General features: G+C 31.8%; 1 protein-coding gene across 4 annotated transcripts in view; it reads left to right on the top strand.

Moving 5' to 3' along the window:
* Positions 1 to 25,652, top strand: part of LOC114346117 (E3 ubiquitin-protein ligase RNF19A-like) — a 500,767-nt gene that overhangs the window by 229,102 nt on the left and 246,013 nt on the right. For 3 of the 4 annotated variants that reach the window (XM_028296914.2, XM_028296920.2, XM_028296907.2), the window contains one exon: positions 12,638 to 12,713. The exons of the other annotated variant lie outside the window; for it this stretch is intronic. The gene's annotated coding sequence lies outside the window, so the exon portion shown is untranslated. The remainder of the gene's footprint in view (positions 1 to 12,637; positions 12,714 to 25,652) is intronic. 4 annotated transcript variants of the gene reach the window in all.

Consider the following 25,652-nt stretch of genomic DNA (forward strand, 5'->3'; position numbering starts at 1 on the left):
CTATAACTCTGGTTTTACGAGGTCCAGAGACCTAACGCGTACACCATTTTTTACTTTTTTACAGGCTATATTTTTGCTAAGAACGTTTTTTCGACAAAATACTTACTTTTTGAGTTATTTGCGAAAAACCGTCTAAAAATGTAGTTATTTTGTTAACAAATGAACATATTCACTCGCAAATAACTCGAAAAGTGTTGAATTGGCGAAAATGCTCTATATAACAAAAGTTACTTAAAATTAGTCAGTGTATCCATTTCCGGACTTATTTTAGACTTATATTTTTTCATCTCCAAGAGGGGGTGAAAGTCACCCCCAGGGCAAAAGCACACATCGGCACAATATCAATTTTTTTCTTTGACATGTAAGCTATGCGTATGCCAACTTTCATGTCAATCTTTAAAATTTAGAGCAAAAACCGTGAAAGAATGGACTATTAAGAGCACATGCGTGAAGTTACGGATGATAAAAAGAACATATTAATTAATTATATGTTACTAAAATATTATTTTTATATTATTTCGATATTATAAATCTAGCAAAAGTGTATTCGAATATGTCAAATGTACCCATTATTTTATGACACAGTTTATAATGAAAAAAAAAATTCAATTAAATATCGAAATAATATAAAAATAATATTTTACTAACATACAATTAATTAACATGTTCTTTTTATCATCCGTAACTTCACGCATATGCTCTTAAATAGACAAATCCTTGATCTTTAATAACTCAAAAAGTATTGATTTATTTTAATAACATGATATAACAAATTTTACTTAAAATTTGTCCCTCTATCGATTTGAGGGGTTATTTTTAATAAAATAGTTTTCACCCGCGGGAAGGGGTGGTATTCACCACCAGGGTAAAAGTGCAAGTGGCACCAAATCAGTTTTGTTTCTTGAGGTATGCTCTAACTAGTCACCAATTTTCATGCAAATCGATGGAGGTTTAACAAAATAGGAAGTGAAAACCTTTAATGACTGCATTAACTTTCCCCTTTCGTCCCTTATTGCTACTTCCTGTATCCACTGAGGTGTCAGCCTGAAAGGGGTCATAATTCTTCTTCTTCTTTAAGTTCCATCTTCTATCGAAGGTTGGAAATCATCATGGCAATGCGGACCCTGTTGACTGCCGCTCTCAATATCTCTGCACTACTGCATTCGAACCATTCCCGTAAGTTCTTAAGCCAGGATGTTCTTCGTCTTCCCACATTTCGCTTTCCTCGGATTTTGCCTTGCATAATAAGTTGTAATAATGAGTATTTTTGCCCTCTCATCACATGTCCCAAGTACTCGTTTTCGTCTTTTGATAGTTAGTATTATTTCCGGTTGATTTCCTATCCTTCTAGTTACTTCCACGTTCGACATTCTTTGAATCCATGATATTCGTAGGATTCTTCTGTAACACCAAAATTCAAAGGCGGAGCTTCCAAGCCATAAAGAAGAGTAGAGAACACGTAACATCGAAGCATCCTTAGGCGTAGTTCTAACCTTATATCCCGACAACAAAGAAACTTTTCAAGTTTAATGAATGATGCACGTGCTATTTCAATACGTGTCTTAATTTCTTTGGTTTGGTCTACATTTGATGTTATCCATGTTCCTAAGTATTTGTAGTTATCCACACTCTCAATCACAGTATCTTCAATAGGTCATAATTGTCAATATACAATGGACACATTTCACAGGAAAAACTCCATATTACTTATGACGATGATTTTTCGGCTCTAGCTCTCCGTCTATTATTACCGACGTCATTTAATGTTTACATAGCGACAAATTATGTCCATGACAGACTGCGTGACTTGTCGCATTAGGCTTTTATAAGATTGGATGTCTCGAATACATAATAATCTATTTAAAATCTTTTCTCTATGTTTGATATCTTTGGTCTTTGTGTCCAACTAGTCTCTTGCCACTCTTTAAGCGGTTTTCACTTCTGCTTTATTTTTTCTTAACTTTCGTTTAACCACCACCATTTCTTTTTATTCTCAAACTTGTTTCCTGATATTTTTCCAAGTATTTTAATAGCAGTATCTCTAGTATCTAATAGAGGTCATAGTCTAAGTAATAATAGTCAGTTAGATAGCCAAGTGGGGCAGGCAGTAGCCCTCAATTCGCTTCACTGGTTTGGTAAGTACGCTAGTCGATATTCGTTCAAAACCTGGCCCGGTGAACGGAAAAATAAAAAGGCTAACGCAGTAGTTTGAAATTCCAAAAATGAATCTACGGTTTGATGGGAATACGTATGCCGGTGTCTGATAGGCGTATGGGAGAGCAGTAATAGGGATAAGGGCTTGCGGCAGTCCTCCATAGATCCCTACCAGAAGGTAGTTAACGCATATTTCGATGTATATTGTATATATATATATATATATATATATATATATATATATATATATATATATATATATATATATATATATATATATAAGAATAATTTTGGGGAATGCAGTCAATGTGTTTTGGGCTGATTAGAAGTGAAACACTTTGAACTTTTGTCGAGCTTTCGGACAATTTATTTCCTTTATCAAGACAATCTAAAAATACAAATGTTTAATATATATATATATATATATATATATATATATATATATATATATATATATATATATATATATATATCTCTAATAATACTATACTACAGTCACAATCAAGATGCACTAGAAGTAAACAAACCAAGACACATTAACTGTTACAAGAAGCACTCCTGAATCATGATTTACAAAGTACATACATTGTTAATCCCAAATGATGATTTACAAAGTTTATACATTGTAACAAACAGTTAACGTGTCTTGGTTTGTTTACTTCTATTGCATCTTGATTGTGAATTTAGTATAGCCATATCCCACCAAATTATTGAGGAACTTTCCTTCATGTTCTAACTCATTTTTTTACCATTTTTGCCCTGAATAGATTATCTTTCTGCTCTTTTAACATCCACCATTTGATTTTTTGTGGTCCTCTTCTGATATTTGGGTTTCGTTTTGTTTTTTACTTCGATGTCCAACTTAAGTTGTTGGCTCACAGTCTCACTAACTAATACCTAGCAGTCCTTATGATCACATAATATATCTTCGTTTTTTTTTGTCATCAAAATAATCTATTTGGGTGGGATTTTGTCCATTTTTGTATGTGATAAGTTCTTACTTTCTATTTTATCATATAACGTCGCCTTTCTCTTTTGTCTTTGTCATATAATTTTATCGCCTTTTTTAACAACTCGTAATATTTAATCGATTATTGGTGTTAAAGTACGTCTGCCGTTGGCCTTTAGAAAAAAATATTATCGTCCCCAGATTACAGTTCTAAAAATAAAATGTCTGTGGCATGCCGAAGTAGTAACCGATAATATGGTTTTAATTTAAAAATAATTTTTAATCGCATATTATAGATGGGCCAGGTAAAATATGTTAATTACAAAAAACGTCGTTGAATGATGGTATATAATTTCGTTAAAACGATCATCCCAAAAACAGTAACTAGTTCCTAGTAGTAGCGCAAACTTGGTTTTTTATTTGTATTTTTTTTTGGACAACGGTGTTTTACGTTTCTTACCGATCTAACGGTCACATATAAATTCTGTACAAAGTCCATGAAACCGGTAAAAACTCTAAATAATAATATAATTGGCATTTTGACTAGAAATCGTTGTCAAGAAGATAGCTTTAGAAGCTTATTAATGGTAAGAATGACGCAATACTTTGAGAATATAAATAATGAAAAAGTTATTCTATTCCTTAGAAAACAGGTTTTTATACATGAAAAGTATATCATATAAAATAATAGCCATATAATATCATATAAATCTTTAGCCATATTACATATTCCATCTTTCTCCACTTTTGTTGGGTCCACTTACGCTTTAGAAATCAGAGCAAATTATCAGTCATCAAAACAATTACCCTACAATTAATTTGTACATTTATGTACACATTAAACATAATTTTGTTGTCCTACACGTTTTAACGTAAAAGGCTTTAATAATAGTTTTTCTAAGTGTATTGATATCACATGACATGACCAACATAATATCTTTAGGTACCTAATACTGACTGCATAACTACCAGTAACCTAATAAATATCTTATCTTCTTATCTGATTATTTAATCATTGGATATTTTACATTTTTTCATTTAAGTTCGTATAACTTTAACCCCAACATATGGATATTTGATACTATTTTTATTTTAAATACCAACATAAACTTTAAATTCTGTGGTTGAAGTAACAATATAGCATTTTCTAACGTTGCATTGACAGTTTGTCTTTGACATCCTTCTAAGGTCCTTTTACATTCAGTTGGCCATTGAACTCCAATATGTGAGGTTTTAATCCTTAAATTCCAACCACGTGGTAAGAGTCCTGTGTTGCCCTGGGTAATATCCAGGAATATTTGCAACATCATCAAGTATTATTAAAAATATGTAGTATAAGTATAACACAACAATTTTCAACATTTAAAGGGTTTTTACTCAAAAAATTTTGGTGGCTCAGCAGGCTCAGGCATGCTATTTTTTTGTAAGTATGACCTCTTGCATTTTTAACCTTAGTCAACTTTTTAAATCATTTTTCCTAACTAATTAGGTTATACTTATTTTAGGCCTTTTAGTAACACTGATGATGGATTTTTTAATCCAAAAACGTTCTGTGATTTAATGTAACCCTTATTTAGGGAATTTTAAATATACCTTTTACAAAGAATTTGTTTTCCTCGTGGACTTATATAAAATAATACTTGTGGACTTATATAGAATAATATTTACGGTTATGACTGATTATAATTATAATATATAAAAGGCAAAGAGAATGATGATGATGACTGATTATAATTCCTGGATGGGGCGGCGACCTAATCATCCAGATTAAATTGGTTGTTCGCACGGAATGGTACCTCTGCCTTTTAAACTTAGTCCAGGAACCGAAGCTTTTCACCCCGCAATTTTTACAGAATGGATCGATTTGCTTGAAAATTTGAGAATAAGTAGTGGATAATCCAAGGATCAATATATATATATATGATGACGAAATGCGCTTTTACCATGGAGGTGGTTGCCACCCCATCTCGGGGGGTGGGCATTTTTTATTATATTTTGGCCGCAAAATTTGATAAAAACATTAATTTTAAGCAAAAAATGCTCTATATATTTTTTTGATAACATTAATATTTTTCGATTTATTCGCTGTCGAAAGTGTTCCTTTTTTGTTTTTAATGTTTTTCGATATTATACTCATTTACGATTCACTCAATTTTTACCGTAGAGAAAAATTTTTCAAACCAAGTTCTTGAGAATTAAATATCCTACAATTTCATATTTAATTAAACATTTTTTTCGTATCTCTGATGCGAATCTTTCTATTCTGAAGAAAATGGCATTTTTTACCAAACTACAAAAATTCGTTATTCGCTTTTAACTCCAGTTCGTTTAAAACTAATCATTCTAAGCCAGTCAAACTTCTGGAATCTATTAATAATACATAAATAAAGAAGAATGAATAAGGCCAATGACTAAAAACAGCGCTAACTTACATTATTATGCTTCCAATTGTATTTCTTCTTTTTTTTTTTTCAAAAAAATATATTGATTTTTTAACCGTAACTTTTTATCTTTCATACTAGAAAGTTTGGTAAAAAATAATTTCGTAGGTTTTTACAAGATCTATAAGGCTATTAATATTAAATCCTTTTAAAGTCCTCCGTCGCAAAAAGAGGTGACTTTGAAAGGGTTGGTAAAGGCGGTTTTTGCATGTTATTATAAGTTTTAATTGTTAATAGCTCACTCAAATTTTGCCGTAAAAAAATTTTTGCAAACCAATTTCTTGGGAATTAAATAAGCTACAATCTTATATTTATATATTTTTTCATATCTTTGAGCCTAATTTTTCTATTCTGAAGAAAAGGGCATTATTTACCAAACTACAAAAATTCGTTATTCGCTTTTATCTCCATTTTTTTTAAAACTAATCATTCTGGAATGGTACCTCTGCCTTTTAAACTTAGTCCAGAAACCGAAGCTTTTCACCCCGCAATTTTTACAGAATGGATTGATTTGCTTGAAAATTTGAGAATAAGTAGTGGATAGTCCAAGGATCAATATCTATATGATGACGAAAGGCGCTTTTACCATGGAGGTGGTTGCCACCCCATCTCGGGGGGTGGACATTTTTTATTATATTTTGGCCGCAAAATTTGATAAAAACATTAATTTTAAGCAAAAAATGCTCTGTACATTTTTTTGATAACATTAATATTTTTCGATTTATTCGCTGTCGAAAGTGTTCGTTTTATGTTTTTAATGTTTTTCGATATTATACTCATTTACGATTCACTCAATTTTTACCGTAGGGAAAAATTTTTCAAACCAAGTTCTTGAGAATTAAATATCCTACAATTTCATATTTAATTAAACATTTTTTCGTATCTTATGCGAATCTTTCTATTCTGAAGAAAATGGCATTTTTTACCAAACTACAAAAATTCGTTATTCGCTTTTAACTCCAGTTCTTTTAAAACTAATCATCCTGAGCCAGTCAAACTTCTGGAATCTATTAATAATACATAAATAAAGAAGGATGAATAAGGCCAATGACTAAAAACAGCGGTAACTTACATTATTATGCTTCCAATTGTATTTCTTCTTTTTTTTTTCAAAAAAATATATTGATTTTTTAACCGTAACTTTTTATCTTTCATACTAGAAAGTTTGGTAAAAAAGAATTTCGTAAGTTTTTACAAGATCTATAAGGCTATTAATATTAAATCCTTTTTAAGTCCTCCGTCGCAAAAAGAGGTGACTTTGAAAGGGTTGGTAAAGGCGGTTTTTGCATGTTATAAGTTTTAATTGTTAATAGCTCACTCAAATTTTGCCGTAAAAAAAATTTTTGCAAACCAATTTCTTGGGAATTAAATAAGCTACAATCTTATATTTAAATATTTTTTCATATCTTTGAGCCTAATTTTTCTATTCTGAAGAAAAGGGCATTATTTACCAAACTACAAAAATTCGTTATTCGCTTTTATCTCCATTTTTTTTTAAAACTAATCATTCTAAGCCGGTCAAACTTCTAGAACCTATTAAAAATTCACAAATAAAGACGACCAAATAAGGTAAATGACTAATTTTAATTAGGGTGGTGAGTAGGAGGAAGTTTCCAATCATTTTTTCGCTGCAAAAAAAATAGGGACTGACATTCTTTTTATTATGTCATTTAATTTTTGAGCTAGAGACTATTCTTTTATTTCTGGAGATAGACTTTTTACGTACTTTAAATTAGTTTGAACAAGTTATCCTCGAAAAATGCATAGTTTTCCCGTCTGTTGACTTTGAAACTACAATATTTTTTAGCATTTGACAAAGAAGAGCTATCATATAATAAAGTATAGCGCGATTACTATTGGTCTTAAAGAAAATAAAAAAATAGGTTTTGTTTATTTTTTTAAAAGGAACATTTTTGTTAAGCAAAGTTGTTTTGATAAAATGAAAACTTTTTGAGTTATTAGCAGAAAAACTGATTAAAAACATTGATTTTTTCGATATAAAACTAACACTTTTGATAGCGAATAAATCGAAAACTATTAATTTTATCAAAAAAATGTATAGAACGTTTTTTGCTTAGAATAAATGTTTTTACCAACTTTTGGGGTCAAAATAAAATAAAAAATTTCCACCCCCGAGATGGGGTGGCAACCACCCCCATGGTAAAAGCGCCTTTCGGCCTCATATAGATTTTGATCCTTGGACTATCCAATACTTATTCTCAAATTTCCAATCAAATCGATCCATTCTGTAAAAATTGCGAGGTTTTGTCCTATTTTAAGCTTCATTACTTGGACTAACTGTGTAGTTAATGGGTTGGTTGTCCGATCCACCAACGAAGTCCCTTATCCCAAAATTTTTATTACGATTAATTTAAAAAGATCTACATTAAAAAAATGTTTTATATTCTTAACAAAAAAGTCGCTCAGGCTTAAATATCTCTATCCTTAACCTTAGATAAGATAGATTAATTTCAAAAAAATATTAAAATTACGCTGCTGAGTCTTATTTTTTAATCACATAGAATGTAAAAAAAAATAAATCTGGGAGAGAGGACATTTTGCCTATCTTAACTGGGAATACCCTTTAATTTATTTATCCCGTGCATATGTTATGGCTGGCTGTGTTCTCTACTCTTTTGTATGGTGTCGAAGGTTGGACTTTAACGGATACACTTCGCAAAAAACTGGAAGCATTTGAAATCTGGGTGTATCAGAAAATCCCACGAATAAGTTGAGGGGATAGAGTTTGTAACAAAGTTGTTTTGTATCGGATGGGAAAAGTTATGGGAGTCGTCAGAACAGTTAAATATCGTAAACTTGAATATTTTGGCCATGTTATGCGACATCCAGAGAGGTATAATATACTCCATTTAATAATACAAGCCTAAGTAGATGAAAGAAGAGGGCCGGGTCGAAAAAGAAACCTGAAAGAATGATTTAACAGATCCTCTGCATCCCCTTTCCGAGCTTCCGTTAACAAAATTACTAAGTATAGCCAATTTGATAGGCAACGGTCGATAATAATAGATTACAGCACATACAGCAAGAAGAATAAGTGGAAAGTTTGTTTTTGCGCTGTCGACGCATGTGGCACTGAATATTGACGGCATACTGCTCAGCGCTCATACATGTTTTATTTGAGGTTTTACTATTGAAGTTATAGACTTTTCTTCTTCTTAAGGTACCTTCTCTATTACTGAAGGTTGGCTATAACTACAGCAAATTTCTCTCTAGCTTGAGCGGTTCTTAGTATCGAATGTGTGTCCATGCCTGTCCAGTAGGGTGCATCGAAAAAATAGAAGTTGGAAATGTTATATCTGGAAATTGGAAATAGCGTGAAAAAGTTGCTAGTGTTATTTTTCAGCATATTAGTATTTTTAATTTTTTTACTAAGCGAATTTTCTGATATCTGATTTTTATGGAAATTTCAATTTATATTATTTGGAATAAAATATGTGCTAACTCGATCTAAGATCAATTAAAGAAAACTTAAAATGTTGTCAATTACAAATTTAAACGATATTTAAAGTTTTATTTGTTTTTTCAGTCTCACCAACCCCTTTGAAATGTCCCGCTTCGTGAGTGAGTGCGTGTAATTTTCACTCATGTTTGGTGCGATGCCTTACTTTGTTATTATTGTTGTTTGTAAATTAAAGATTTTTAAAATAGATAAACCAGGACCATGGGGAATAAAATCAAGATGTGCTGTGGACCGCCCCATTTTTTAGCAACCACCAAATATACCTGAAAATGTTTTACCGAAATACAAACAAGCGATGAAGTTTTGTGGTTGCAAGAGGATAAAAAGTCAGCAAGAAAGAGCCAGAATTTTCTGGTATTGCCGAACAGGTTGCAATTAAATTGGAGGAAATATGGAAAAAGACTTTAATTCCAATAATTTAACATACAAGAATTATTCAGCTTTTAAAAGCCAATCATGACAAATACATGAAACTTATGAAACCATTAAAGAACAGGCGAAACAGTGAATTTTACAAAAATAAAATTCAATGCTTTAAGAACAAAAGTAAAACTACACGTTTCGATCTTGCAGCATGCAAATGTGACACACTAGTCTGGGCTGATTATCGGAGAATAGGCCATTTTTGGGAAAAGTTATTTACCAGCAATTTTATTGCTGGAATCGAATTATAAGATCCTATATATTAATAATATAGGTATGCAAAGTCCTCAGATAGTGTGCTACTTTTTTTATAAACAAAATGGCGCACGAAAATCGTGTTTTTTTCAATTATTGCTCTATAACTCCGAAGATTTTAACTTTACAACAAAAACACCAAAATAAAAATTCACCGTGATTAAATTCTGCATAGAGACGCGTTTCTCCCGATCTGCTCCGACGAAAATTTTCCTCGGAAAATGCGGGTTTTCCCAACAAAATCTTTAATTTTCAAATAAAGTTTTAGATAAGTAATTATCTACCAATAATTAAATAATTTGGTGACTTAAAGCCTTTTTGGTTTAGATTATAGTTACAGAAGCTGATGAAAATTAAACGAATATTTTAGCAACAATTCAATTGTTAATTAATAATTTACGGTCGCAATAATAACCAAAATAATTATGATACACTGATCAAGCTTTGAAATCTTATAAAGATGAGATGCCTATTTAATATTTTGTCGACAAAATATGAATTTTTTATTTTTTTGCATAATCTTTAAATGTTTAAAAAAAATAGTTATAAACAAATTAACGTTTCTCAGAAAGTTTTTATTATATTATAATTTTAAAATAAATGCTTTAAAACTTTTTTGCAACCATTTGTAAAAAAGTTATGAAACAGCAAAGTAAACATACGATTACTACTGTGTTTATAATATTTTTTAATTCTTTCAAAGCGTAGAAGTGAGTTTAAAGTACAAGCTAATTATTTACAAAAAAATATCGATTAACAGTTTAATAGTTATATTTTAATTAATGATTATAAATATATTTTTTTGTAATTTACACGCGCGAAAGTAGAGTAACACAGTACTGTAACTAAAATTTTCACTCGGAGCGACGACCGGCCGCGTGATGTACACCTTTAATAAATAATGCATGCTGCGTGTCAGTCGCTTCGAGTGAACATTTTAGCTCCGACTCTGTATCAGGCCTACGTTTGCGCTAAAAATTACAAAAAAAAAGTATTTTTAATCTTTGATTAAAATATAACCATTGCACATTTTCGACATTCTTTGTGAGTAATTAGGTTGTACCATAGACTAACTTTTAAGCTTTGAAACAATTAAAACAAATTATAAACAACGGAGATTTGGTATATTTACTTTGCTGTTTCATAACTTTTTTGCAAATGGTTGGAAATTTTTTTTAAAGCATTCATTTTCAAGACCTATGAAATACGCATTTTAAGTATTTTTTTAATTAGGATATAATAAACAGTTTCTGAGAAATCTTAATTTGTTTATAACAATTTTTTTTAAACATTTAAAGATTATGCAAAAAAATGAAAAATTTATATTTTGTCGACAAAATATTAAATAGGCATCACACCTTTATAATCTTTCTAAGTTTGATCAATGTCTCATGATTATTTTGGTTTTTATTGCGACTGTAAATTGTTAATTAACAATTGAATTGTTGCTAAAATATTCTTTTTATTTTCACTGGCTTCTGAATTTATAATCTATAACAGGAAAGCTTTTATTTCACCAAGCTATATAATTATTGATAAATAATTACTGGCCCAAAAAATTTATTTGAAAATTCGAGATTTTGTTGGGAAAACCCACGTTTTCCGAGGAAAATTTTCGTCGGAGCAAATCGGGAAAAACATGACTCTATGCAGAATTAAATTGGGGTGAATTTTTATTTGAGTTTTTTTGGTGTAAAGTTAAAATCTTCGGAGTTATAGGGCAATAATTGAAAAAATACGATTTGTCGGCGCCATTTTGTTTATAAAAAAAGTAGCACACTATATGCGGACTTTGCATACCTATATTAATAATATATAGGATCTTATAATTCGATTCCAGCAATAAAATTGCTGGTAAATAACCTTTCTTTGTACTTTACTAATTAGACCAGCGTATTATAACTATTTTTTTTTCAAAATTGAAAGATTATGCAAAAAAAAGAAAAATTTATATTTTGTCAATAAAATATTAAATAAGCATCTCATCTTTATAAGTTTGATCAATGTATCATGATTATTTTGGTTATTATTGCGATCGTAATTTGTTAATTAACAATTGAATTGTTGCTAAAATATTCGTTTAATTTTCACCGGCTTCTGGAATTACAATCTATACCAAGAAAGCTTTGATGTTACTAAGTTATTTAATTATTGATTAATAATTACTTACCTAAAACTTTATTTGAAAATTAGAGTTTTTGTTAGGAAAACCCGCATTTTCCGAGGAAAATTTTCGTCGGAGCAAATCGTGAAAAACATATCTCTATGCAGAATTTAATTGCGGTGAATTTTTATTAAGGTGTTTTGGTTGTAAAGTTATAATCTTCGGAGTTATAGAGCTATAATTGAAAAAAATACGATTTGTCGGCGCCATTTTATTTATAAAAAAAGTAGCACACTATCTGCGGACTTTGCATACCTATATTATTTATATATAGGATCTTATAATTCGATTCCAGCAATAAAATTGCTGGTAAATAACTTTTCCATGAATTTTGCTAATTAGCCCAGAGTACACTGATTAATTGTCTTTGTAGCAAATCTCAAAAAGTGCCTCTGGATGATCGCGAATTTCTATTAAATCAAAGAGGTCCTAGAAAAATGTTGATAAGCTCGTTTGATAGGGAAAACAAAAACAAATATAATCAGAGAGAACAACGGTAAAAGAAGAAAGTTACCGACGCAAAGACAAAACTTTAGCTCAAGTAAAAAAACAGTACCAAGTTTTATGCTCCAGTGCCTACGTTCCTTCCAATGAAGGCTCCAATAAGAGCCGAAAATCGCGATTCAAGGGACTGGACTGCACTCCGTATTCTAATTGAAAAGTAAGATTGTTTTGCCTTCGCATTGCAACTGAATAAAAATGGTATACATTTTTATTTTACATAATAATATTATGTATACATATTTACATTAAATCCTTCTTTTTTGCAGGTAGGCCATGCACTGAGAGCAAAAGGTGATTTTGGACATACAGTTTGTGGTTTCCTCTTTTCTTCAAAAAATAGAAGTGAGTAACATCTAGTTTTGGTTGTGAGTAGTAAACTGTAAACTTGTACTAATCTACCGGTTTAGTGAAATCCATTGAATTAAATTTTGACATTGATTATGTTTTGTTATATTCTTATACAGTTAAGAATTTTATTGGTGACATGTGATCCAATACCATTTCATTCTAATCTCTCTATAACTTATAGTTATGGGCTAGATTTGTATTAGGTTTGTATAGTTAACGATATACATATTATATGTTTATAATTTATTTATTTAACCAGATACATATTATATAGACAGCTAATTTACTAAACATTTTTAGTAAATCCCTCGTAATGATGCGAGGATGCCCAAACGACACGTTACTTGCCGGTCGATATCATCCTCTCATTATAATATCTTTTCCAATGTCATTGTATAGACAAGAAAACAGTTAGATGCTTATGTTGAAATCATATATTATTATATAGTAAGTTTTTTTATTATTCGTGCGATAGGTCATTTACCTATATAATTGGATGGGCCATTCAATGAACCTCTTTTCGATTTTTTTTATTGCGTTACTATTATTAGTGTCGTTGTCCTTTTGAGGGCGATACCTTTTACGCGTTTTTTAAGAGAAAAAACACTAGAAGAATATTAAGTTTTTTCTAACTTGATTTTGACTGATCAAATAAATTTACTGTTACAAACAACTATACCGTGAAAGATTTTAAAATACTCATCTAAATCTAACTGAACGTGACAATAATACTTCTTCTTTTAGTGTATTATTAATTTTTTAAATAAAGCACTCCTTTTTTCGTCTCAATATGTTCCTGCAATATAGTGGGCGAGGACAGGGGCAGGAGAGACTGAATAAATTTAATGAGAACGAATAAAATTAAACTCACACCGAAATTTATTCCCTCGTAAGCACCTAGACAACTCCCTCCTAACCAGAAAGTTAGACCAGGGCAATTAGCACTAAAAAAACACCGGAATAAATCGATTTTTAAATACCTGCAGCACCTAAGGACCAATTTTTCCAATGGTGTTAAGGATAGTCAGGAAAAAAGTCTACTATTCGCTCCGTGCATGACTGATGCGACAACTAGCGTGGTCCCCTGAAATTTTTGGCGACCACAATTTGACGTTAAACATAATGATACACATATGACATATTTGAGGTTAATATGTAATATTTATTTACCATTTTTAATAAAATTTGTTATAGAAATAATAAGTTCGAGTGTCAAATAAACGTCAAATTAAAAAGCGGATATTTGGAAGTTCTCTGATAGTATGATAGAATTGATCCAAAAGATGGCATAACCCAGACATCCAAAGTGAAAGTTATCCTCCAACACCAAATTGTTCTATATGGTCCACATAATGTTCAGAAAAAAGTCACACCATTTGGAGCGTCGGGTTTGGGGAGGAGAGGGGGGAGAAATCGGTAAATTCGTAGTGTTTTACGTTTTCGTCAATATTTCTAAAACTGTGCAGTTTAGCATGAGCAACCCTGTATACAAAAATGTTCTACATTAAATTTGAAATAAAAAAGGTCCTATGCAATGTATAGTGTAATTGGTCCAAAAAAAGGCGTAACCCAGACATCCAAAATAAAAGTTTTCCTCCTACACCAAATTGTTCTATATGGTCCACATATGGTTCAGTAAAAAGTTACACCATTTTGAGCGTCTGGTTTGGGGGGGAGATGGGGGAGAAGTCGGTAAATTAGTAGTTTTTTTTACGTTTTTGTCAATATTTCTAAAACTATACTTAAGCGTAAACAATGTTCTATACAAAAATATTCTACATAAAATTTAAAACAAAAAAGGTCCTATACATAATTGTTATAAAATCAACGGTTCCAGAGTTACGGAGGGTGAAAAGTGGAGGTTTTCGATACTTTTTATATTTTTTGGGCAATTGATGATGATTTTGGGTGGTGAGGTTGACATTTCTTCAAGGGATTATCACTAACATACCATCGGCCACTGAAATAGCAAATTTGATTTATAAAACACAATTCTGTTAAAGAAAATCAGTAGGAAATTGCCCAAAAAATATAAAAAGTATCGAAAACCTCCATTTTTCACCATCCGTAACTCTGGAACTGTTGATTTTATAACAATTATGTACACGCCCTTTTTGTTTTAAATTTTATGTAGAACATTTTTGTATAGAACATTGTTTACGCTAAAGCATAGCTTTAGAAATATTGACGAAAAACGTAAAAAACTACTAATTTACCGACTTCTCCCCCATCTCCCCCCCAAACCGGACGCTAAAAATGGTGTAACTTTTTACTGAACAATATGTGGACTATATAGAACAATTTGGTGTTGGAGGAAAACTTCTACTTTGGATGTTTAGGTTAGGCCTTTTTTTGGAAGAATTATACTTTTCTACCTCAGTAACTTTAAAACCGTTCATTTTAGAAGGATTATGCATAGGGCCTTTTTTATTTCAAATTTAATGTAAAACATTTTTGTATAGAAGGTTGTTTATGCTAAATCGTATGGTTTTAGAAATATTTACGAAAAACATAAAAACTACGAATTTACCGATTTCTCCCCCCTCTCCCCCCCCAAACCCTACGCTCAAAATGGTTTGACTTTTTTCTGAACATTTTGTGGACCACATATAATAGAACAATTTGGTGTTGGAGGATAACTTTCACTTTGGATGTCTGGGTTTGGGTCTAGTTATACCATACTATGAAGAAAATATCAATTGTAAGGGTTTTTCTTCACGTTTTCGTTATAGTTTAATTGTCGATGTAAACATTAAGTGTTCATCGAAAGCAATTAGGCAGTGTGAATCATTAGTACCAGATTTTAACATTCGCTGGGTCTATTAAACTATTAATTTTGTGTTAGGCCTCGATCCCGCGTATGAAAAAAAAGTTGATTAATAGCAAGCTGAAATTTTGTTAATAGCTTAACGGTGTCTACAATAAATTTACAATCAAGATGCAGTAGAAATAAATAAACCAAGACACGTTAAATGCTACTAGGAGCACTCCCGATTCATAATTTACAATGTATTACATTGTAAATCCCAAATCATGATTTCCAAAGTTTATACATTGTAATTTATGATTCGGGAATGCTCCTAGTAGCATTTAACGTGTCTTGATTTTATTTCTACTGCATCTGGATTATAAATTTGGTATAGTCGGACAAACTTTGATGTAAGGAAACATTGGAACAGGGGAAGTTTTAATTGTGGAACAGTTTAAAAATTTGGAACGTCAGATTACGTAAACGTCCCATGTATTTTGTCGGACAGAACATCCAATTGATTTGTTACCGTTTCGTTAAACTCTCATGCAAAAATCAGACTGCTATTATTAACCAACATGATTCCTGTCATTTCACATGTTCTTCGTGTTCTACTCATTAAAATGCCCAGTTGGTGATAAAGTCTGATTTTTTCATGAGAGTTTTTTGAAATGGTAACAAATCAATTGGAAGTTCTGTACGACAAAATACATGGAACCTTTTTCCAAATTTTTAACCTGTTCCACAATTAAAACTTCCCCTGTTCCAGTGTTCCCATACATCATAGTTTGTCCGACTAGACACCGTTAAGCTATTAATTAACAAATTTTCAGCTTGCTATTAATCAACTTTTTTTGGTACGCGGGATCCACGTCTATGTGTGTGTAACACAAAATGGAAATAGATGACGATAGGAGTATACCACCAAATCGAGGAAGGAAAGAAAGTCAGTATGAAAATATAAATAGAAATAATAAAAATCAAAACGCCAATAATAAGGTAAGCGAAATATCTATTGAAAAAAATATTGTTCAATCATTATTCGCCAAAGTTGTCATATTTCGCCGCTATGGACGCTGGCATAGTTTCGTGTATCCCCACCATGGTCACGCACGGAGCGAATGCATAATTGCATTTTAAAGTGCATCAAATGCATCCAAAAGTGCATAAACACGTCAAAAAAAGCATATTAAGGACCAGATTTTGTTACTCGAGGCTTTTTGGGGTCGCTACGCCATCAGAACCGACCTCCGGAGGCCAGGGTCACTGCTAAGGCAAGTCATTTGGAGGTTCGAAAGTTATCGGCACTAAATTGATGCAAACAGATTACTTGGAGGTTTTTTGAGTCGCTGACCACGAATAAGCCATCTGAACCGACCCCCGGAGCACCTGGCGCCCAGTGTCACTAAGACAGGTCATCTTCTGGAGTTTCGAGGGTTTTTGGCATTAAATTGATGCAAATAGATTACTCAACCAGTTTTTGTGGTTGTTGAAAACATTTACGCCATCAGACCGACACCCGGAGCTCCTGATGTCTAGGGTCATGTCATCTTTTGGAGTTTAGAGGGATTTCGGCACTAAATTAATGCAAATAGATTCCACAGGGGTTTTGGGGTCACTGAACACGAATACGCCATCAGAACTGACCCCCGGAGCACCTGGTGCCCACGGTCACTACTTAAGCACGTCATCTTCTGGAGTTTTGTACAGACATTTTTACACCGGGCTGTATGGTCGCTCGCATTAGTGAAATTATTCAGATTCGATTTTTTTTGCACAAACTTACTAAAAGAGAGATCTTTATAACAAATCCACAGGGTGCCGGGAGGTGCTGTGGTCGAAAAATTGTAAACAATTTTTTTTAAACAAATTCACAAAATAGTTATTTATGACACAGTTCGTGAAGTATGCTTTTTGCGCAATCACGCGATGTTTAGAGCTCGAGCGGTGCGAGTGCTATACATCGCGTAAGTGCGCAAAAAGTACTTCACGCACAGTTTCATACAATATTTTATCAACGATAAACAAATAAAAAACTGCAACTCTTAGTCACTGAAATACATTTCTATTCTACAATTTTTAGAACTTTGACATTTAAAAATTCAAACTTTTTTCAAACCACAAAACTGTCAAAATTTTGTTGTAATTTATTGCTCACGTGTCATCACTATGACAACGCGAAAGTTAAGGATATTTGATTATATGAAAGTGTGCGAAAGAGTAAATCCCATTTAAAATACATTGTTACTTCACGCACACTTTAAACCCTTCACGTACTGCTATCTATAATGACAGTTTTCACAAACTAAAAACTTATACATAATAAGAGATAGAGTAGATAAATAATTTTTTCACTTCGAACAATTTTTTTTAGATAATTTGGGTCATTCTGAGCAAAAAAGGTCTCTTGTGATTTTTCTCTAAAATTGATTGTTGTCGAGTAGGTCTGGATCATCCCGCGTATGAAAAAAAAGTTGATTAATAGCAAGCTGAAAATTTGTTAATAGCTTAAGGGTGTCTAGTCGGACAAACTTTGATATATGGGAACACTGGAACAGGGGAAGTTTTAATTGTGAAACAGGTTAAAAATTTGGAACGGCCAGACCACGAAAACGGCACATGTATTTTGTCCGACAGAACAGACTTAAACTCTCCGAACAGAGATTAAACTCTCATGCAAAAATCAGACTGCTATTTATCACCTGTCATAATTCCTGTCATTTGACATAGTCTACATGTTCCACTCATTAAAACGCCCATTTGGTGATAAATAGCAGTCTGATTTTTGCATGAGAGTTTAATCTCTGTTCGGAGAGTTTAAGTCTGTTCTGTCGGACAAAATAAATGTGCCGTTTTCGTGGTCTGACCGTTCCAAATTTTTAACCTGTTCCACAATTAAAACTGTCCCTGTTCTAGTGTTCCCATATATCAAAGTTTATCCGACTAGACACCCTTAAGCTATTAACAAATTTTCAACTTGCTATTAATCAACATTTTTTTCATGCGCGGGATCCAGACCTAGAGTTCTACGCGATACGCTTAATTAAGCCTTAAAAATGGCTATTTTCGCATTTTTCAAATTTTAATTAAATCACGTATAACTCGACAACAATCCTTAGAGAAAAATGACAAGAGACCTTTTTTGTTTAGAATGACCCAAATTGTCTAAAGAAAATTGTTCGAAATGAAAAAAAATAATTATTTTTGTGTAATTTAAAATAATTTTTTATTTATAACGAATTGATAAAACATGTTTAAATGAAAATGTAATTACTTTTCTCTACTTTGTGTTTATAGTTTTAAGTTGTTTTTAAATAAAACTTGTTTTGAAGTGTCTCCAGAATGTTGTTCTGAAGCTATTTCCTTGTGGCATCCTTATGATTAATTATTTATATGGGAAATAAGCCACAATTAAAATGAAAAAAATAATTTTATTAACGTTTCGACGCCCAAATCGGGTGCCGTTGTCAAAATACAAAATATTTTGTATTTTCACAGTTGTTCTGAATAATTAAGTGGAACTAATATTAAACCACTAGTACTACTAGTATGAGTATGTAACTTTTCAAGAAAGTGACTCATTAACTACAATTGCTACACTTTTTTAAGGTATTGCTTTCGATATGGTAAAATGCAAGCAATACATTTGATTTGTTTGGGACGAATTATTATCCAACATCATTTAAACTAAACATATGGTAATTACCTTCTTACAATGTTATGTTAAATTGTTTTTGTACTTCATTAAATGAATTTATGGATACACTGTTGTTTGATATACGGTCATCGACGACTGAAAAACACCAGGACAATAATTTAAAATAATTTTTTATTTATAACGAATTGATAAAACATGTTTAAATGAAAATGTAATTACTTTTCTCTACTTTGTGTTTATAGTTTTAAGTTGTTTTTAAATAAAACTTGTTTTGAAGTATCTCCAGAATGTTGTTCTGAAGCTATTTCCTTGTGGCATCCTTATGATTAATTATTTATATGGGAAATAAGCCACAATTAAAATGAAAAAAATAATTTTATTAACGTTTCGACGCCCAAATCGAGTGCCGTTGTCAAAATACAAAATATTTTGTATTTTCACAGTTGTTCTGAATAATTAAGTGGAACTAATATTAAACCACTAGTACTACTAGTATGAGTATGTAACTTTTCAAGAAAGTGACTCATTAACTACAATTGCTACACTTTTTTAAGGTATTGCTTTCGATATGGTAAAATGCAAGCAATACGTTTGATTTGTTTGGGACGAATTATTATCCAACATCATTTAAACTAAACATATGGTAATTACCTTCTTACAATGTTATGTTAAATTGTTTTTGTACTTCATTAAATGAATTTATGGATACACTGTTGTTTGATATACGGTCATCGACGACTGAAAAACACCAGGACAATAATTTAAAATAATTTTTTATTTATAACGAATTGATAAAACATGTTTAAATGAAAATGTAATTACTTTTCTCTACTTTGTGTTTATAGTTTTAAGTTGTTTTTAAATAAAACTTGTTTTGAAGTGTCTCCAGAATGTTGTTCTGAAGCTATTTCCTTGTGGCATCCTTATGATTAATTATTTATATGGGAAATAAGCCACAATTAAAATGAAAAAAATAATTTTATTAACGTTTCGACGCCCAAATCGGGTGCCGTTGTCAAAATACAAAATATTTTGTATTTTGACAACGGCACCCGATTTGGGCGTCGAAACGTTAATAAAATTATTTTTTTCATTTTAATTGTGGTTTATTTCCCATATAAATAATGTCTCCAGAATGTGCTCCTGATCATATGGCTGGTTTCTTGTAGAAGTAGAGGGCAGCTATATAAGATTTAGAAAAACCTGTAAACTGTAAAATATACAAAAATGAATAACCATTTTCAATTTCGTTGCAAAACGAAAATACAGCCGAACCATATTCTAGTCCAATCAGAGAGTGCAGCAACCACCTCTACCGATTTCGAAACTTATTAGTCTCTCATCAGGAGGCACATATGCTGCTCTCTCCGATCCAACCAAAACAAACCCCAGCGTGCAGTCCCGGATTGCAACGAACGATAATAAGTTTCGAAACCGGTAGAGGTGCTTGCTGCACTCTCTGATTGGACTAGAATATGGTTCGGCTGTATTTTCGTTTTGCAACGAAATTGAAAATGGTTATTCATTTTTGATTTACATTTACTCTGATTAGAGTACGAAGGGAACCATTCTCGTTGGAACTTTACCGCGCTGAGCAGATGGGACGTGAATTGTAAATTGTAGAATTCCCTCGTCTTCCTTAGTCTCAGCATCCGTATGGCTTACAAATTGTAGAAGCCTCGGAGGTGTAACCAGAGAAGGTTCCCATTGTTTTCATTCTGGTGGGATGTAGAATAGCATTATGTTGTTTTATATGCCATTAGAGTGAAAACTTAGTCTTTTTGTAAAATATACATTTATCGTCAAAAATAAGTATCTTTCATTGTAGTGTAAATTTGATCTTATTTTCGGAACAATTTTTCCGCTCCATGTTTTCAACTTTGTACACCCCGACCGAAATAGACGTGAGCATACTTTCTTTGCCTCCATTATATACATAGTCCAAAATCCTTCAACAAATATCTTACGGATTTTATGTTATACACTCATCGGAAAAAAATTCAGCCACCCAAAATTTTTCATTTAGTTTGACAATTAATAATTTTATTATTTGTACTCCGATTTTCATGATTCTTACATCACTTTGTAGGTACATGTTTTCGTGTTGTTTGTTATTATTCCGGTAACAAAAATTTTTTGCTTAATTATAGGGGATGAATGGAAGCGTTGTATTTTCTCCTAACTTTAAAAAATTCTGTGGAAAAATTGGAGGGCTGATTTTGTTACTCCTTTTGTATTATCCTGGAGGTCTCTTTAAGATTTTGTTTTTTTAATTATCCGAATATCTCGTTTCTTTTAAAAGCTGTAAATAAAAACACCTCTTTGAAGGTTTACAACTTTGAACTTTGAACAACACAAAACAAAATTAACAACAAAACAAAAAAATGCAATACCGGGAATGTCCACCTCTCACAGCAACGACTGCTCGCAATCTGTTTGGTATCGAATAAAGATGTGTTATCCTGGTCTGGAGAATAGCCCGATATTCCTTCACCAGGGCCATAACTGTAGAACTGTACCAAATTTTCTGGAGGCCTAGGAGACGGCGAATAGCTATTTTTAATTCATCCCATAAATGCTCAATAGGATTGAGATCTGAATCTTATCAATCCAACCTCTATTTAAGATATTTATCCGACGCTCTTATAGAGCATAAGGACAACGAGAAGAAGAAGAAGAGTCAATCGGTGTTTTTATTTACAAAAAATTGTACAGCTTAATTGTACAATTGTAAGAAATATCTTAGGAATATCTCCAGGATAATACAAAAGGAATATGTAACAAAATCAGCCCTCCAATTTTTCCACAGAATTTTTAAAGTTAGGAGAAAATACAACGCTTCCATTCGCCCCCGTATAATGCCATCTAAGCAAAAAAAATGTTGTTACCGAAATAATAACAAACGACACCAAAACATGTACCTACAAACTGATGCAAGACTCTTGGAAATCAGAGTACAAATAATAAAGTTATAAATTGTCAAACTTAATCAAAAATTTTGGATGGCGGAATTTTGTGCCGATGAGGGTATAATATATATTACAACTAAAAACAAGTGCCCACGAAAACAAGTCAAGCATTTTAACTACATGTACTATAATGGAGGCAAAGAAAGTATGCTCACGTCTATTCTCATTCCGGTCGAGGAGTACCTTGTGGTCCACATCAGATGCTCTTCAATTTTTTAGAGTTCTTATTGCATCTTCGGTTTCTTGTACTGTTATTTCATCGCATTTGTCTTATTACATTTCATATGTTGTGATGTTGTTACTCGTTACGCGAATCGCGATTTAGTTAGAAGTTATCAGTAGTAATTGCACAAGAACTCTAGAATTCTATATTAATTTTAGAGATCGAGTGCAATTTGTTGCGATTATTTCATGAATAAAACTGTTAAAAACTAAAATTTTATTGTAATTTACATTATGTAAGTACAAATTAGTACAATTAAACACACAGTTGTTATAAATATTTTACGGTTGAAAGTCATCACTTTTATAATTTTTAAAACATTAATTGTCATTAATGTCACTGAATCTATTTTTTCATAACAACGAAGGGCATCTGACGTAATATACTTGACGACGGGAAATTATCAAAAATTATCAATTTAATTTAGATTTTTGTAGCTTTCTATTGGTCAGAATCTCCTATGAATGAAATAATCAGTAATATTCCATCCCAGATATTTCTTCAATTAAATATATTCTACTCGTTTCTTTTCTGTTTGTTCTAAAGTTTTTGACCGTTTTTCGCTGTTCCGTTTTCTTGATCTTGTTGACCCGATATGTGTTTTTTACTTCTGTGCTTAATATTGCGTATGTTCGTCTATCATCTAGGTAATTTGTGTGCAACCACTTTTGATGGACACGCGCCAACTCTAACTCTTAATGACAAATTTTTTCAAATCAAAATGTACACCGGCCAATTCGTAACTTTTCTACTACCTGACCCTCCCAACTCGCAACTTTATACAGGTGAATTCGAAACCATTGTTTACTTCTAATACCCCAGGTAGATAGGTTAAAAGGTAGGAAATAAATTTGAACAGTAACGGATTAAGCCAACACGAGGCATATAGCATATTATGTAAGCGAATGGTTCTTGGTTTGCTCAAAAACATGTTGTGTATTATATGTACCTATAAAAAAATAACAAAAATTGAAATCTCTTAATAAAATAATTGAAACAATATGATATGTATAGACCAGGGCGGATCTGTAAAAAAACGTCTATTTACGGATGTGCGAGGTGGCATTCGGATTTTTGCAGATAAAGTTAGGTGACAACTTCAATAATAATAATTGACTTATGCTCCTTCTCAAATATGCCCGGAACATTAATAAAAAAATTAAAATATTTAAAAATTTCGAAAAACATTGATTTTTTTCTGCTTTCTTTGCTTATAACTAAAACGATTCATTTTGGAGCAAAGTCGTAGGGAAATAAAATAATAAAGATAATTGAATTTTGTATGATATACGACTAGTTAAAAATGTCTTAAATTATTACCCTTTCTGTAAAATAGCAATAAATACAAAATAAGGGGCAAAATAAGCCTCTTCAGTGTTTTTCAACAACTTTGATTGCACTTAGAACCTTCGTAATTCGCATAGAAAATCCTTATCATATCTACTTAAATCGTCCACCAAATTTCATTAAAATCGAGCTGATAGATTTTGCATAATAATTTTGCAATCTAAATTTTTTAAAAAAGTTCAAATTTTTTAAAAACTTTCTGAACAAAAAGTAGACCATTTAGAAGTTTGCTAATTTTTTTTTCATATAAAGAGGCACTCTACCTATCCAATATACTTTACATAATTAAAATCGGATTATCTAAGCGGCCTCAGCACTGTTTCAAAGTTATAAACAATTCTTTGGCATCCACGTTCACTCATTACGAAATCTGTTACAAGCATTTCAGCCATTTTAACAAAATTTATTTCGACTTTCTCATGTAACTCGTCCAAGAGACAATACATAAATGATAAATAACTTTTACACCACCTTCAAAGAGGGTAATTTATACAAGTACATACCTGGAATACCGGTATTAGATTATCAACATCGTTAGTAATTACTTAGAAAAGAAAGTTACAAATTCACCGGTACTTGGTGGGTTACCGAATAATTAACTGCGCGCCAGAGTTACCAGTTGACCTGTAATTAGGATGAAGGATTAAAATAGTTACGAATTCATCGGGACCCCTTTTGGACATGCTTGTTTCTTGTTGTGTACTGCATGCTCGATCTCATTTATCAACGACAATGGGGTACCTATGCGTGCCAAGCTTTTCATAAATTGCTTCATTGATTTCTTCCAAATTGCTAAGACATAATTAGAATAAAATTCCTTTTTATTTACAAGCAGAAAAACCCTATATCTTAAACCGCCAAAGTATGTTTACTACCCAATGCCTTCGAGGAAAACAATACAAAAGGCATTGTCTATTTGTAAATCATACTGTTCGTTATTTTAAATAATACATTAAAATTTCTACACACTAATCCGTTCTTTTGAATTTCTAAAACGTTTTTGAACCCAAATTGTTCTTAGAAACTTAATCACTATAAAAGTTCACTTTTCTGCAAAACACTTCTTAATGCTAAATTATTGTATTGACAAATTTGACCATATACAGGGTCTTGAAAATTTATGATCCCGTGGTCTTTGACATAAAAATTATTTTTAAATTAATTTTGAACTACAACAGTATGTTATTCCTTTATATGTCAGTCGCTAGGGGATGAAGTGTGTCTTCACAGTCGGTGTTCTGAGTAAACCTTAGTAAGAGCAGTAAACCTGACGAGGCATTGGTTGACTAACTCCTATTTCGTCTACAATTGGTGGAGGAGTTAGACAACTAATGGGTTTACTGCTGTTACGGCGCCGTAAATTATCACCCGTGTGCATCTAAACATTCCGTATATGTATTTGGAACCTAGGAGTTTTCTATTGGTTCGTTGCAGCACGCGGTCATATTTTAACCAATAGGCGGCGAGGTCCCAAACGCATATACGGAATGTTATTCGGTTCCAAATTCATATACGGAATGTTAAATATTCGTACACCGAAAAAGATAAGTTTTTATTAGAGTCTGTTAAAAGGAGATTAATTTTAAAATACTTGTTACTGTATTATTAAATAAAAATAAAACAATTATAGTATTTGGAATGTTATTTGGTGCGAAATTCATATACGGTATGTTAAATATTCGTAGAACAAAAAGACGATTTTTATTAAAGCCAATTAAAATGAGACTGGTTTTTAATAGTATATTAAATAATAGTATATAGCCGCCTGGCGGCGACTTTCGTATAGAGTACGAGCTTCATAATGATAATTAAATGCAAGTTGTTTACACGATTTTTTCTATGATCATTCACAAAAAAATATATTCAAATTTATTAATTCTGTAACGCAAACAAATTAAGTAGTTTGTCAGTTTGTTTACATATTGAGAAGTGTCAAAGAGTATGTATTTGATTCGCCATTGGTTACTGCGCGTGTGCCACCTTTATC

The sequence above is a fragment of the Diabrotica virgifera genome, chromosome 1 (assembly GCF_917563875.1).
Source record: "Diabrotica virgifera virgifera chromosome 1, PGI_DIABVI_V3a".
NCBI classification, from domain to species: domain Eukaryota; kingdom Metazoa; phylum Arthropoda; class Insecta; order Coleoptera; family Chrysomelidae; genus Diabrotica; species Diabrotica virgifera.